General features: G+C 41.7%; 1 pseudogene; it reads left to right on the top strand.

Annotated features, from left to right (window-relative positions):
* The first annotated feature begins 8,045 nt into the window (after positions 1-8,045).
* LOC122732100 lies at positions 8,046-9,258 on the top strand (annotated as a pseudogene).
* Positions 9,259-15,360: the final 6,102 nt, after the last annotated feature.

Genomic DNA, 15,360 nt, shown 5'->3' on the forward strand with positions numbered 1-15,360 from the left:
TGTGAAAAATCAGAACATACTTAAATACAAGTTAAAGCACAACAGAATCTCAAAGAACTTTTTTTTTTTGAAAAAAGAAAACTTTTACAAATGTTCCCCTCTTTTTTTTTTTTTTGGGAATATGCTTATCAAAAATAATACTTCTAGAATCAATTTACACTTGCCATGGCAAACAATTTGCCAGGGAAATGCTTTAAAGAGTTTGATCAAATAATCAGTTGAGAAAAAATAACAAAAACAAACAACTCAGAATATGGGAGCACAATACTCCTAGAATTAACATTGTATAATAAAATCAAAACCATCTTGCAATGTTTCAAAATTAGATAGACAAATGAATAGAAGAAAATACACATGGAACAATAAAATACAGTGAAATTCAAACTAAGGAAATCTAAATGAATATGAACTTAATATCAATAAGAGTATTATAAAATATAAACTTGATCACATGACTATAAAAAGCTTTTACAAATATTCTCCTTGTTTTAGAAACTAAGTATAAGACACAATCTCAAAAGCATGAAAATCTCTATGAAAATAAACCCATACCATTAATTTCAAAATGTATATATAATAGCACAGAAATCCTATGTAACCTCTGAACTGATACTATTACTCTGAGTGAATTCAGAACACTTTTGATTCCGATATCTAAAATCCCCAATACTCATATCAATACCTTGCTGCTTACTTCTACATTTCTGTAAAATATGTACCCTTCCATGGCAAAAGAAGCAGAGTCTTGAACTATGGTGATGATTGTCATTCTTATTCAGCTTAAGTTTTTCTTCTTTAACCCCTCTATATTGTCTGTCAGTCTTTTCACCATACAAATGCTTTATAAGATTACTAATTAAAGACAAAAGCAGGTTAGCAAAATTATGAACAAAACAAGCATATCTGGAATTTAAAGGACTTTCTAAGGTTGTCTCAGAAGCACAGCCAGGCTGGGGAAGGGCTGAGCCTGAAGCTGCAAATGTAGTTAGAGAAAGTTGAGCATGCGCATCAGTTCTCTGGACTTCCCAGGCAGGGGAAGCAATGGGCTTGGCCATGGGAGGAGTAGAGGGTGGGGTCTGGGGAGGAGGGGAGGGACCAGCACAATTTGAATCCGACTTGATTTTGAACTCAGGCCTGGATTCCTCTTCCCCCACTTTGCCTCCAGGTGCTAGGGGATTAAAAGCTTCTAGAGGGTGGGTCATTGCCTCCAGGCATGCAAAATTAAAGCAACAATTACTGTTAGAACTGGGAAAAGCTGTGGGAATCTCTTCAGGTTTCTCTGAAAAAGCATGGTTGGGAGAGGGGGAGATATTTCCTTGTGTGAGTAAGTTGCTGGCTCTTTTAACAAAAATAAAAAGAAAAATAGAAAATCCACAAAAACAAAGCATTAACATGATCTTGGGAGGGGAAATTTCTTACCCAACCAGAAGATCAGAAGACTGAGGTTTAGCTTTCCTCTTCATGGTCGCCATCTGTTAAGGGTTAAAATTCTAGCTAAACTGTCTAAAATATCTAATGAGTGGTCGCCAATAAATTATAAGCTTTAGCAAGAGTTAGACTTTTAAGCATTTATTAAGGAAAACAAGAATTTGGTAAAGAGAGAGAGAAAGGCCTAGATTTCTATCTATTAAAGGGAGAGCACATTTTTAGCTCCCTTCTCCACCAGCGTCCCCAGGAAAAAGCCCCAGAGTCAGCGCCAGTCTCTTCCTTCCTCCTCCCACTAGTCCGCGTCACTTCCTGACTCCTGGTCTTGCCCTCAAAGACCTTCGCTTCATGGGCAGAACTCTTCTACAGTAAGTATCCAGCAGGTGGCGTTATTCCAATCGTTACATGTATTTGCTACAACTTCTTGGAGTCACAGATGAGGTTTGGGTGACAGGAAAAGCGAAACCCTGAATAGGGGTTGGCAATCCGGTATACCAGAGGTGCTGATCCTCCCTAAATACCTCATGCATCCCATACGCTTTAGTAAATATCAGTCTCCTTCAGAACTTCAAAGTAATATGACATCTTTTTTTACTATTATTGATAAAAAACCTTACCTGCCTTCTGCCTACTTTCAGATTCTAGCATAAAGTTAATATTACTGCAATAATTTCTGTTCTCTCCAAAACCGAAATAAGAAATGAGGAAGAGAAAGGTCTTTTTAAACACGTTTTTATGTTTATGTTGGTATTAATTTCATCTATTTTAGGATCATATAATCCTATTATTTTGTGCTAGAAGGGACCTTCTGGGTCATCTCGATAGCTCTCTCAGTTTATAGAGGAAGAAATTGAGAGCCTAGGAGAGGACTTGACTTCCCCAAGGTCATTAGCCTCTTGAGGATGAGAATCTTTTTTTTTTTTTTTTAGTGAAGCAATTGGGGTTAAGTGACTTGCCCAGGGTCACACAGCTAGTAAGTGTCAAATGTCTGAGGCCGGATTTGAACTCAGGTACTCCTGACTCCAGGGCCGGTGCTCTATCCACTGCGCCACCTAGCTGCCCCTAAGGGTGAGAATCTTGCTCCATAGATAATAGGAGTGACTAACATTTATATAGGCAAACACTTAATACATATTAAATTATAATAATTATCATCTACCTCACAACTACTATCAACATTATGAGTAATGACAAAGATCTGCAGGTACCTCTAGAAGAGAGGAAATTGAAAAGAAAATAAGGTGACTTTTGGTACTTGATTAGCAACTTGATGTTTAAAGGTAACAAGACAGCCAGATGTCAAACTGCCATAACCAATTAGGAGAGATGCTATCTCTTCCAAAGTCATAAAAACTTTCCAATATGAGTAAAGCCTGATGACCAACATCTACTCTTCCTGATTTGTGTAGGGGGAAATGATACAACCAGAAGGAACTTAAAAAGCATCTCTGTGAATTGTGAAGTCCTGGACAAGAAAGAAGGGAAGAGGTTATCAGCTCATTACTGCTACTGTTTGAAGGTAGTTACTTTGGAAGTAAAAAATACTGGGACGGTAGTTACTTCAGAAGTAAAAAAATGGATAAGGAAAGCAAACAACTAGTTAGGGAAATGATGCTAAAAAATGGGATTGAAGTTTCTGGACAAGGGCATAAAATACAAGTTCTTAGAGAGGGAGTACATTTAATAGGGATCAAGAAAATATATTTAACTATATATTTTTAATTTATCAATAGTTTTTAAAGTGAAAATTCAATTTAAAGTATGCCTTCTATCCATGATGTCAAATATCACCAAAAAAAGTGCAGACAAAGGAATTATTTAGCTACCTTCATTTAGTTCAAGTTTATATCCCAGTGTGCAGAAGGAACTGGCAGATAAGACTGCTATCTCTGAAAATTGTGAGAACTGGGAGAGGTACAGCAGAAATGTAGATGCGGAATGCTGTCTCAATTTCAAAAAGGGCAAGAAGGTGGATTTTCTAAATTATAATTTAGGAAGTTTGACTTTGATTCCTGGCAAAATTCCTGAATAAATTATTATTTGCTTCTATCTCTACATCTCTATTCCCACTGCCACCCATCTAGTTGAGGACCTTTCTACCACCTGGAAAAAAAGCATCCTTATTAGTCTCTTCTCTCTGAACCAACCTTTTTACCACAGCTAGAATAAGCTTTATTATGCAGAGATTCGGCCATGGTCGTGAACATTTACAAAGAGACAACTAGTAATCACCATGAGCCAGCATAGGTTCATTTGTTAATTAACCCCTATTCCTTTTCAGGGGGATTCTTATACTGGTAGATCAGGATAAAGCTAAAGGCATGCTATACTCAGATTTCTAGGAGGAATTTGAATAAGTTTCTTGCAATATCCTTCTGGAGAAGATGCAGAAATATGCACAAGAAGTTAGTACAATCAGGCAGATTAAGAACTGGTTGAATGACCCAACCGCAAGAGTAGTGATTAATGGAACATGTTCGACCTTCACTCTTTCTTTCTCTGGGAGCCCCATTCACTTGGACAAGGTTGATAACTTTGGGTTATTTTCTACTCCTCCCTTCCTTTTTACATCTAATCAGTTACTAGCATCTGTTGATTCTGTCTGTTGATTTTCACATCTTAACCTTTCTGTCAATTCTCACTGCCACTTTCCTAGGTCAGGTTTTCACTAGTTCCTGCAATAGCCTTCTCACAGTTTTTCTTTCACAATAGTGAATATCAATCTCATACACTTCCCTCCTCCCCCATCCATCTTCCAGTTGTTGTTCAGTCATTTTCACTTGTGTCTAACTCTTTGTAACCTCATCCATCTTCCTACCATTGCCATAATAATCTTATTTATATGTAGATGTGATCATGTCATTCTTCTGCTAAAGAATCTTCTGTGACATCCTATTACCTAGGAAGTAAAATAAAATTCACACTCTTTTGGCCATCATTTGAGGTCTAGCACCAACTGGTTCCATCTTACCTTTCCAAGTTTATCTCATGTATTCCCCTCAGTGCATTCTATACTCTGTCCAAATGAGATAACCTCTGATCTCTCCTTCTCTGTCATTCCCCTCCAAAATAAAACAAATATGGAAGCAAAAAATAGGCACTATCCTCTCACACCTCCATTCATTTGCTCAGGTTGCTATGTTTGGAATGCCCTTCTTCTCTGTATATGCCTACTGGCACATACCTATCCTCTAAAGCTCAACTCAAATACCACCTCCCCTAGAAATCCTTGCCTGGCCTCCTAGATTGGAAATAACTTTACTACTTAAACCTTACATAGTACTTTGCTTTATAAGTCTTAAGTCTCTGTTATATCTTCCATGGGTATCTCAATGGATTGCAAGTTCAGTAAGAGTCAAAAGTGATATATGGCACGTAAACAAGCTAATGTGATCTTATGGACTTATTAACAGAAGCAAAATATGCAGAGTAGTGAGGGATACCATCATTCTGCCAGACTCTATCCTGGTCAGGTAACATCTGGAGTATTGTTTTTGGATCAGGAGACCATATTTAAGGAAGAATATTGACAAGTTTGAGTGAGTCCAGGGTTGAGTTACCAGAAAGCCACACTATGCAACCATCAATTGAAGGAGAGAGGCATGTAGCCTGGAGTAGAGAAGCACTGGGGGAATGGGAAGGAGGGACAATAGCTGTGTTTAAGTATTTAAAGAATCATTATGCAAAAGAGACTCTGGATATGTTTTACTTGACCCCAGAGGACAAAAGTAGGTGCAACTAGTGGCAGTTACTGAGAAACCGATTTAAGCTTGATGTGAGCAAAAAAAACTTCCCCAAAATTAGAGGTATCCAAAAGGGCAATGGGGTTGCTTTGGGAATTAGTGAGTCTATATGGTCTACTATTTGTCAGGCATATTGCAGAGAAGATTTTTATTCAGTTGCTTGTTAGACTGAAGCACCTCAGAACTCCCTTCCATTTCAGATTCTAGGATGCTAAGATTTTAGTCCTTTAACAATGCCCATAAAGTAACTTGGCAATGATACAAAAGTAACTTGGCCTTTGATACAAAAAGGGGCTGTGTGCAGGGGTTTCTTTAGGGCTGTAGTTGAAATGTCCTTGAAGTCCCCTATCTTCAGGAATGAAGCTGTGAATGACATATGTTGGGATCCCCCCAGAAGCCAGGATGAGTCAGATAAACACATGGTTCTTTTGGGTAAGGTTTGATGATGCTCCTAATTATCTTCACTGTAGGGTAGTGATGAGAGTTTGCTTCCCTTATTGATTAATCCCATTGAGTGACTGAATCTTTATTCCAGTCTGGCAAATAGCCACCTGTCCAGGGTAAGTAACAACTTAAAATGAGGAAATAGGAAAGGAAAAAAAAAAAAAAAAATATATATATATATATATATATATATATATATATATTAATTTGGGTAGCTTTATACTTCCTATGGATAAATGAATTGTAAAAATTAATTAATTTTAAAAACATTAAAGGTCTGTTGGGAACTAGGAATTATGTTAAAATGATCAGGCTAGTAAATTTGGAGGCTAAATTAGCCACATATGTATATTTGCTTCGAGGATCCATGTTTTCATTGATGCATATACCACTCCCACCAATGCAAAGCACAACTCCCTCCTTATCTTAATGAACAGTCTTTATAAATTGGTATGGTCAGATGGTGACTAACCCTCCATGGGCGGGTCTCTCTAGGCTTAGCAGGGTTAGTCCTCACACAATAAGCTTTTAGCCCAATGCTGGGCCCATACTCAAAGCTTTTCTAGTTCATACAATCTGCTAGAGTGGCCTAGTGGCCTAGCTTTTGTAGAACCCAAGGTCACCTCCATGAGACAATGTATTTAAAGCTTGGCTGAGTACCTGAATGTGGGAGTCGTGAAAATTTTGGCAACAGGAAAAGGTTATGTATACCTATTTTATATGCCTATATACCCAGAGTCACACACAAATTTTTGGGGTGAAAAGGAGTCACGAGTGGAAAACATTTAAGAAGCCCTGATTTAAAGGGCTGTCACCCGGAAGTGAAATCAGACTTCTGTTTGACCCACGAGGGGCAAAAGTAGGAGCAAATGTTTCATTTCTGTCTTTGTATTCTCAGAACTTAACACTGTTCCTGGCACCTTCAGTACCTATGCCTCAGCACTGGCCCAAGGTAGAAGCTTATTGAATTGAAGTTGCAAAACAGCAAATAACTTCTTAACAATTAGAGCTGATCAAAAGTAGAAATTACCGCCTTGGAAGTTAGTGGATTCCCCTTCACATGAAGCCTTCAAGCAAAACTGAATGCTCACTTGCCACAGATTTTATAGAAGGGTTTCTTATCTAGTAAGGGGTGGACTACATGGCCAGGGAGGTCCTTCCCAGCTGTGAAATTCCATTGATTCTGTGAGGTTTCTGAGGAGGAAGAGAAATTATTAGACAAATTAGTCAAAGATTTACAATATAACACTAGTTGATAACAAATTAAAAAATCAGTAGCACACGGCTCCTCAGGAGAATGTGAGTCTTCATAGTAATGATGTGAGTGAACCAATATTCAATAATCGCCTTTCTAAACCCATAGAACTGTAGCTAGCCTTGGTTAGATAGAATACAGCAAGTCAGGAAAGGCAGAAGAGAAAAATCCAGAATCTTCCACATTGAATGTTCTCACAGTGATTCCTGAAGACAGTATGGGCAGGAGAAAGAATTGAACAGGGCCCATTTGGCTTTCCTTCCTTCACCTGCCTTTCCAGTCACTAGGTTCTAAAAGCCCTATTCTTTGAATAAGGTCTAGGGCAGCTTAGTGGCACAATGGATATAGCCCTGGCCCTTGAGTCAGGAGGAACTGAGTTCAAATCCAGCTTCACACACTGACTGTATGACCCTGAGCAAGTCACTTAACCCAATTGCCTCAAACCATGGAAGGAAAGACAAACAACAATAATGGCAGCTTATGAGGGGGCACGAGTCAAAAGGAGCTTCCTCTCAGATATAACATAAATGCTGGATCCTCTAATAGAATCTAAATTCCTCGAAAGTAAGCTCTGGTTTTCATTATATGTTTATGGCTGCAACAATTAACACAATGCCATTTAATTTTTCTCCCCCACCAGGTCTATGACTTCATTAGTGTGGGGTTCCCTGGATAAGAAAAGTCTCTCCACTCACACAGATCTGCAATTTATCCATAATTTATAGCCTTATTTTTTTCTTTTCTTTTCTTTTCTTTTCTTTTCTTTTCTTTTCTTTTCTTTTTTGATTAACAAGTACTTCCCCCCCCTCTCCCCCACCCGTCTCCCCAATTCAAACAAAAACAAATGCAAAACCCTAATAACAAATATTCATAATCGAGCAAAACAAATTCTCATTAGCCATGTCTAAAAATGTATGTACCATTCATTCTACCTTGAGCACTGCTTGATCTACCTGTGCTCACCCAGAGACCGACAGACAGACAGGCAGACATAGTGTAAGGGGAAGGAGGTGTCAGCGGAAGGCTTTTAAACCCAATTCTTTCTGGCTCTTGGGTCTTTTCTCTCTTCTCTCCAAACCATTTCAGTTCCCCAAGAACTAATTGGGGCACGTGGGTCCTGCGTCATCGGCCTGTGCCCGCACAGCCAGCCAGTGGCCGCTGCAGAAGCGCCTGTGGGGACTGCGATGGCTGGGAGCGGGACACCGCCGGGAGTCCCTGGCGCGGGGAGAGCCGTGCCTTCAGGCCCAGGGCCCAGCGTGCTGGGAAAGAGCAGGGAGGACCAACTGAAAGAGATGGAGGAGGAGATGGTGCTGTTCGAGCAGGAAGTCTTGGGGACACCCGTCTCCGGACTCCAGATCATCACCACCAACACCTTACCGGCAGGTGCCGCGGAGCCCAGAGGCCCGGGCGGCAGCAGCAGCCACAGTCATCGCACCCTTCGTCTGCCCCTCTGGCCCCTTTGTGGGGCCTGTCGGCTTCGGCCCGGAGCAGATCGAGGGCGCCTCAACAGCTCCGAGGCCCGGGATGCCATGTTCCTTCGCCTGGCAACCGGGGCCCTCGTTGGGCCTCTCCTGACAGGTCCCATTGGACCCCCCATGATGTTGTCACTCATCGCCCGGGCAGCAGGACCCCAGCTTGGCACAATGGCAACCCTGAGGCCTCGTCCAGAGGAGCCTTCAGCCCCCGAACTGAACTTGAGCCCGGGGCTGAAGGAGAAAGGGGAAGCCGCTACGGTGGCAGCTACTGCAGCTTCTGGACTGGAAAAAGCGGGCGGAGCTGCAGCCGTCATTGGGCCCTGCCTTCCCCTGCCCTTGGCCATGCCCCTGCCTGTGCCCGAGCCCCTGCCTTTACCCCTGGAAGTCTTTTGGGGTCTGCTCCCACCCCTTTGAATCCCCGAGCTCCTGTCCCTCAGGCCCATGCCCCGGCCTGAGCCCCAGCCACCCCCAGGACTCATGGCCCTTGAGGTCCCAGAACAAATGGGTGAGGATAAGAAGAAAGTGAAGCCAGAGAAGCTAAAACGTTGCATCCGAACAGCAACTGTAAGCAGCTGGGAAGACTCCAACCTCCTGGTGTGGGGTGTAGATGACTTTCGGATCTTCTGTGGAGACCTGGACAACGAGGTGAATGATGGCGTCTTGGCCCGAGCTTTCAGGCAATTCCCCTCCTTCCTCAAGGCCAAAGTTATCCAGAATAAGCACACAGGCAAGACCAAGGGTTATGGCTGTGTCAGTTTCAAGGACCGGGCGTGAGTAGGTACGGGCCATGAGGGAGCTAAAAGGGAAATATGTGGGTTCCCATACTATCAAGCTACACAAAAGCATGTAGAAGGACCACAACCTGGATGTTGTGAGGAAGAAGCAGAAGGAGAAAAAGAAGCTGGAGCTTAGTTAGCCCAGACCTCCAAGATGCCCCCTTATCCCCTCTCCCCACTCTAAATAAATTTGAATTCTTTAAAAAACAACAACAACCATTAAGTAGTTCCCAACACAGGACTAGACACTGAGGATAAAATTAAATGAAACATGAAAAATGGAACATACTTGCACTCAAAGAACTTATTAAATTCCATTGGATAAAGGGGTGGGGGAAGGAATATGTACCTATATAAGTTAATACAAAGGAAATCCAAAGGAATTTCAATGGGAACTTACAACTGGAAGAATCAAGAATTTCACCTTCAGAAGACTGCAGCTGAGCAGAGCCTTTAGTTAGCACTTGAGAAGCCAGGGATTTTCAGAGGCAGAAGTAAGGAGGGGAGCATTCTGGATAGGAGAAATGGCCTATTACAAGGAGAAAGGAGATAATGCTATGTATGGGGAACAGCAAGTTTACCAGTTTTAAAGGAAAGTAGGATGTATGTTGACTAGTAACAGGAAATCAGTCTGGAGAAAGGTTGAAGCTCTATCGTGAGGGACATTTAATACCAAAGCACATAGTAGCCACTTCATAAATGCTTGCTGAATGAACGACACCCCTTTGATATCATTGATTATTGCTAGAAGATGATGGATTCAAGGAGAGGGGAATCTCTTCAACACATGGTATAGATAAAGAGACCACAGAGTAATAGATCTAGAGATCTTAGATGTCATCTAGTCCAGTCCTCTTATTTTTCAAATGAGGAAACTGAGTCTGAGAAACACTTTACCAAGCTCACAGAGGTAGTAAGTGACAGAACTGGGACTTTAACCAATTCATAGTCTATCCAATTCAGCATTCTTTCCACTGCAGGGATAGGCCTTGCTTTAAATGATAAAACCAACTACATTTTTTAAAGGAGACAAAAAGAATTTTTGAAAAATACTTCAAATCCTAGCAATGCCTTACCGAAGCAGGCTTCCCTGCACTCTGAGATGACAAAAATAAACTGTCCTTTGGTGTTACAAAATGCAGAAATGGAGAGCCACTTAAGGGCATAGTTTGAAATGAAAAAACAACTAATGATGGAAGAGCTTTCCCCTTAGGCCCTGGTTACAGGGAGGCCACACTTCAGGGAGCTGCTCACCACACTGGCTGTGGGCTGGAGCTCTGAATGACTCCACTTGCCCAACAACCAGTCAGAGCTGTAGTTGCCATAGGTCACTGCCCAATGGAAAGGTTTGCCTCCTGTTTAGATCAAACTGGGGCAGGACTGAGAAGGGATGTCATTCCCCCAGCAGGACAGCGATGGATATGCCATGCACAAGAGTCCATGGCCTTCTGCCCAGGATATTAGAGTTTGTTTGTGTGAATTACCAATTGGGAGTTCAAGCTTAAAAAGAAACCACACTTGCTCTTGTGATGACAGAGAGACTTGCTCTTTCAAGGGTTGATTGGTACTTTAAAGAAGGTCTCCACATTCTTCAAAAGAAATAGTGACATTAACATACTCTATTTAAAGGGTAGGAAATTGGAGAGAATCTGCCAGATTCAGGAGGGCCTCGCTCATCTGTGTTCTATCCAAGTTGAACATTCCATTTTTACAAGGACTCCTTTGTTGTCATGTTGATACACGGATTAATAAATGCTTGACCTTTTTCTGCGGTGAAGGAACAGTCTGTGCCTCAGCAGCACAATATTGCAAGAAGCTCATATGTAGAGGAGCCAAGTGGGAACCCCCATGGGACAGATGGGCGAAATACTCAGATGCTAGAAACACATTAGGGGAGAACTGGGTGAGGGAAAAACAGGAAATAGAGACCTGGTAGGAGGAGTCCTGGACAACTTCTTAAATGTTTCAAGAGATTTCTGTGGTCAGAGCTGTAACCAAGGTGGAGCTATTAGGGCTTAGCCCTATGTCAGAAGCACAGAAATTTAGCCCATGTGTCCTTTCAGTAGAACCTAATCTATAAAAATAGATGAGTCTTCCCTCCTACTTAAGTAATAATTGTATTTTTTTCCCTAACTGCCAAGTTGTTTTCATGCTGTTTGCCCTGGATACCAAAATCTCTAGTTATGGATCAATCATTCTTTATCCTGGGTCCTCTTTTTTTTTTTTCTACACCCACATTTGGGGACCTCAGCAGTTCTCATGAGTTCATTTATCATATCTCTGCAGATGACTCCCACATCTATAAATTTAACCCAGTCTCTCTTATGAGCTCTAGTCCTATAGCACCAAATGCCTATTAGACATTTCAAACTGGTTTTTCCATAGGCATTTCAAGTTCAACAGGTCCAACAATGAACTCATTATCTTTCACCCCAAATCTATCCCTCTTCAAAACTTTGCTGTATCTGTCAAGGCTACAACCACTCTTCTAGTCATTCAGATTCACAACTCTGCTGACATTCTCAACTCCTTACTTGTACTCACCCCATATGTCCAATCTATTGCCAAGTCTGGTCATTTCTAACTTCTTGATATCTCTTGCATATGTTACCTTCCCTCCATACATACAGCCTGCTGTGGTCCAAGTCCTTATGGCTTTTTGCCTGAACTGTTTTAATAACTTCCTATTTGATTTCCCTACCAGGAAAGTTTACCCCCTTTCCAATTCATCCTCTATTAAGCTCCCTAAAGCACAGGTCTGACCATGTCATCCCTCCCCTCTTCCTAATAAATGTCAGTGGCTCCTTCTAGTTAAATATAAACTTCTCTATTTAACATTGAAAGCTCTTCACAACCAGGATTCTCCCCATGTCTACTCTTCTTATCTGTTACTCATTTCTATCAACTACTGCAGTTCAGCCATAATGACCTATGTACTGTTGCATGTCCTCTTCACCTTTTCCTCTTGGAATCCCTGGGTTTCTTCAAGACTTAGCTCAAGTATCATATTCTACATGAAATCTTTCCTGACTTCCTTAACTGCTAGTGCCCTCCCTCCCAAAAGTAAAATATTAATTTTTGTATATTATGTAAATACTCATATTTGTACATGTTCTCTTCCTTGTTAAAATGTAAGCACCTTGAGGGCAGAGGTTCTTTTGCTTTTGTCATTGTACTCTGTAGTTGGCCGAGAGACTGGTATATAGTAGGCACTTAATAAATGCTTGTTGATTGATTAATTTTACAGATAAAGAAACTATGCCACAGAAAAGTCAAGTAATTTGCCCAAGGTCCCAAACCTAGTTAGTGGAGATCATTAATTCAGGCCTCTTGTCTAGTCTTCTTTACATAGCATACCATGGTCCTTGGTATGGTCCAAAGAATGAGAGAAATAACATGAGTAGGTTCAACTTCTTATTTCTTGATCTTCAAGTTCACAGGATGTTATGCTACTTTTTTTTCAGGGCAATGAGGGTTAAGTGACTTGCCCAGGGTCACACAGCTAGTAAGTGCCAAGTGTCTGAGGCTGGATTTGTATTCAGGTACTCCTGAATCCAGGGCCGGTGCTCTATCCACTGCGCCACCTAGCTGCCCCCATGTTATGCTATTTTTTAACAACTCCTACATCATAAAATCAGTGATTTAGAGCTGAAAGGAAACTTGAAGGTCATCCAGACTAACCCCATTTTTCAGATGAGGAGACTGAGGCCTAGAACACCAAAACACAAAATGACTTGAGCCAAAAGGTCATCTAGGTGGTATATTGTGGAGCTGAGATTTGAACTCAAGCTCTGACATCAAATCTGGGGCTTTTCCTCTTTATTACATTCTCATCTCTTTCCCTTCTTTTAACTACATTTACTCTCATACCTTTTTCCCATATCTTCTTTCCTAGTCAAGAACTATTACTGACTTAATAGATCATTCTAGAGTACCCCCACCAAAGTCCTTTAAAAGACAAGGTGTTTAGGGGGCAGCTAGGTGGTGCAATGGATAAAGCACCGGCCCTGGATTCAGGAGGACCTGAGTTCAAATCCAGCCTCAGACACTTGACACTTACTAGCTGTGTGACCCTGGGCAAGTCACTTAACCCTCATTGCCCTGCAAAAAAAAAAAAATAAGACAAGGTGTTTGTGGGGAAAAGTCCTGGAGTTAGTATCAAGGGACCCCAGAGTTGTCATTGTTAATTCTGGCACATAAAGTAGGGATCACCAAATGCAAGAAAACTCAAAATAAACTTTTTAAAGCAAATTCAGTTTGGTATTGGGGAGAGAGACTTTAGGCTTTGAAAGATGGGGCCCCCTAAGGAAAGAGGCCCAGGAAACTAGTAGTAGAACTACTATTGGGGAGGTCACCATTTTGTGGAAGGGGGCGGAGATAGAGATCAGGGAGGAACTGAGCTGAACAGCTCATTTTGGCCTCCAGTAGTTTCCTATGTTAGCTAATGACCTGCTAACTAGATGCTAAGCTCAGTCTTCTCTAACTGCTGAGGAAATGTGAATACTGTCAGCACCCTCTAAATGCTGGCACCCAGGGTCAGTGCCAATCACCCCACCTTGGTTGAAGCATTGACTTTGCTACTTATATCAGCTGCATGACCTCGGGAAAATCCCCACAGTTACCCCCTCTGAATCCTACAGTTACTAAAATAGTACAAAATCCTTTGAGCCTGCAGATTGAGCAAAGAGAAGCTATCATCTCCGGCAGATCTGAAAGGAAGGTGGATCATATCTGGAGTAAGGCCTTTCCATCATTTCGTTATTTCAGGGGGTGGGGGGGAGGGTAGTGGTGGTGATATTGCTGACCCCTTGTTTTTCAAAAGCAATAGTACTGTAAGGAATTAATTGTGATTTGAGTTTGTATAACCCCATCTTTGCTTCATCATGGTCAGACTGAAAAGATGCAAGCTTTAAAAGCCTAAGAAAAGATGGGTATGTACTTTAAGAGATTATGGAACAAACAACACAAAGAACATTTATTGAGTCAAAGTATCAAACTTAAGTACCTAAGCCCCAAATAGGAGTTTCCTCATGCCCACATGGGCCTGGCCAAATTATAATGGGGACAGCCCAGTGGGGATGTTAAACTAATTGGAGACTCAGCCTGGCTATAGAACCACCCTTCCTGTGAGAGAGGCCAGAAGGAAGAGAGGACTCAGAGAGGGATGGGGTGTAACGATTGGAATAACGCCACCTGCTGGATACTTACTGTAGAAGAGTTCTGCCCATGAAGCGAAGGTCTTTGAGGGCAAGACCAGGCATCAGGAAGTGACGCGGACGAGTGGGAGGAGGAAGGAAGAGACTGGCGCTCGGTCTCACTCTCTTTTCCTCTGGACTCTGGTGGAGAAGGGAGCTAGAAATGTGCTCTCCCTTTAATAGATAGAAATCTAGGCCTTTTTCTCTCTCTTTACCAAATTCTTATTCTCCTTAATAAATGCTTAAAAGTCTAACTCTTGCTAAAGCTTATAATTTATTGGCGACCACTCATTAGATATTTTAGACAGTTTAGCTAGAATTTTAGCCCTTAACAGATGGCTGACCACGAAGAGGAAAGCTAAACCTCAGTCTTCTGATCTTCTGGTTGGGTAAGAAATTTCCCCTAAGCTCTCCCTTTAACTGCTAAGTACTGGCGTACTGGCTGTGTTTTCCCTTTAAATTTTTTCGAATGGACCTTTTAAACTCCCTAATTACCCTATTTTTGATTTTAGTCTGTTTAACCAGACAAATGGGAGATAAGATCATGTTAATGCTTTGTTTTTCTGGATTTTCTATTTTTCTTTTTATTTTTGTTAAAAGAGCCAGCAACTTACTCACACAAGGAAATATCTCTCCCTCTCCCAACCATGCTTTTTCAGAGAAACCTGAAGAGATTCCTGCTGCTTTTCCCAGTTCCAACACTAATTGTTGCTCTAATTTTGCATGCCTGGAGGCAATGACCCACCCTCTAGAAGCTTTTAATCCCCTAGCACCTAGAGGCAAAGTGGGGGAAGAGGAATCCAGGCCTGAGTTCAAAATCAAGTCTGATTCAAATTGCGCTGGTCCCTCTCCTCCTCTCCAGACCCCACCCTCTACTCCTCCCATGGCCAAACCCATTGCTTCCCCTGCCTGGGAAGTCCAGAGATCTGATGCGCATGCTCAACTTTCTCTAACTACATTTGCAGCTTCAGGCTCAGCCCTTCCCCAGCCTGGCTGTGCTTCTGAGACAACCTTAAAAAGCCCTTTAAATTCCAGATATGCTCGTTT

Source organism: Dromiciops gliroides, chromosome 6 (assembly GCF_019393635.1).
Source record: "Dromiciops gliroides isolate mDroGli1 chromosome 6, mDroGli1.pri, whole genome shotgun sequence".
Lineage (NCBI taxonomy): Eukaryota > Metazoa > Chordata > Mammalia > Microbiotheria > Microbiotheriidae > Dromiciops > Dromiciops gliroides.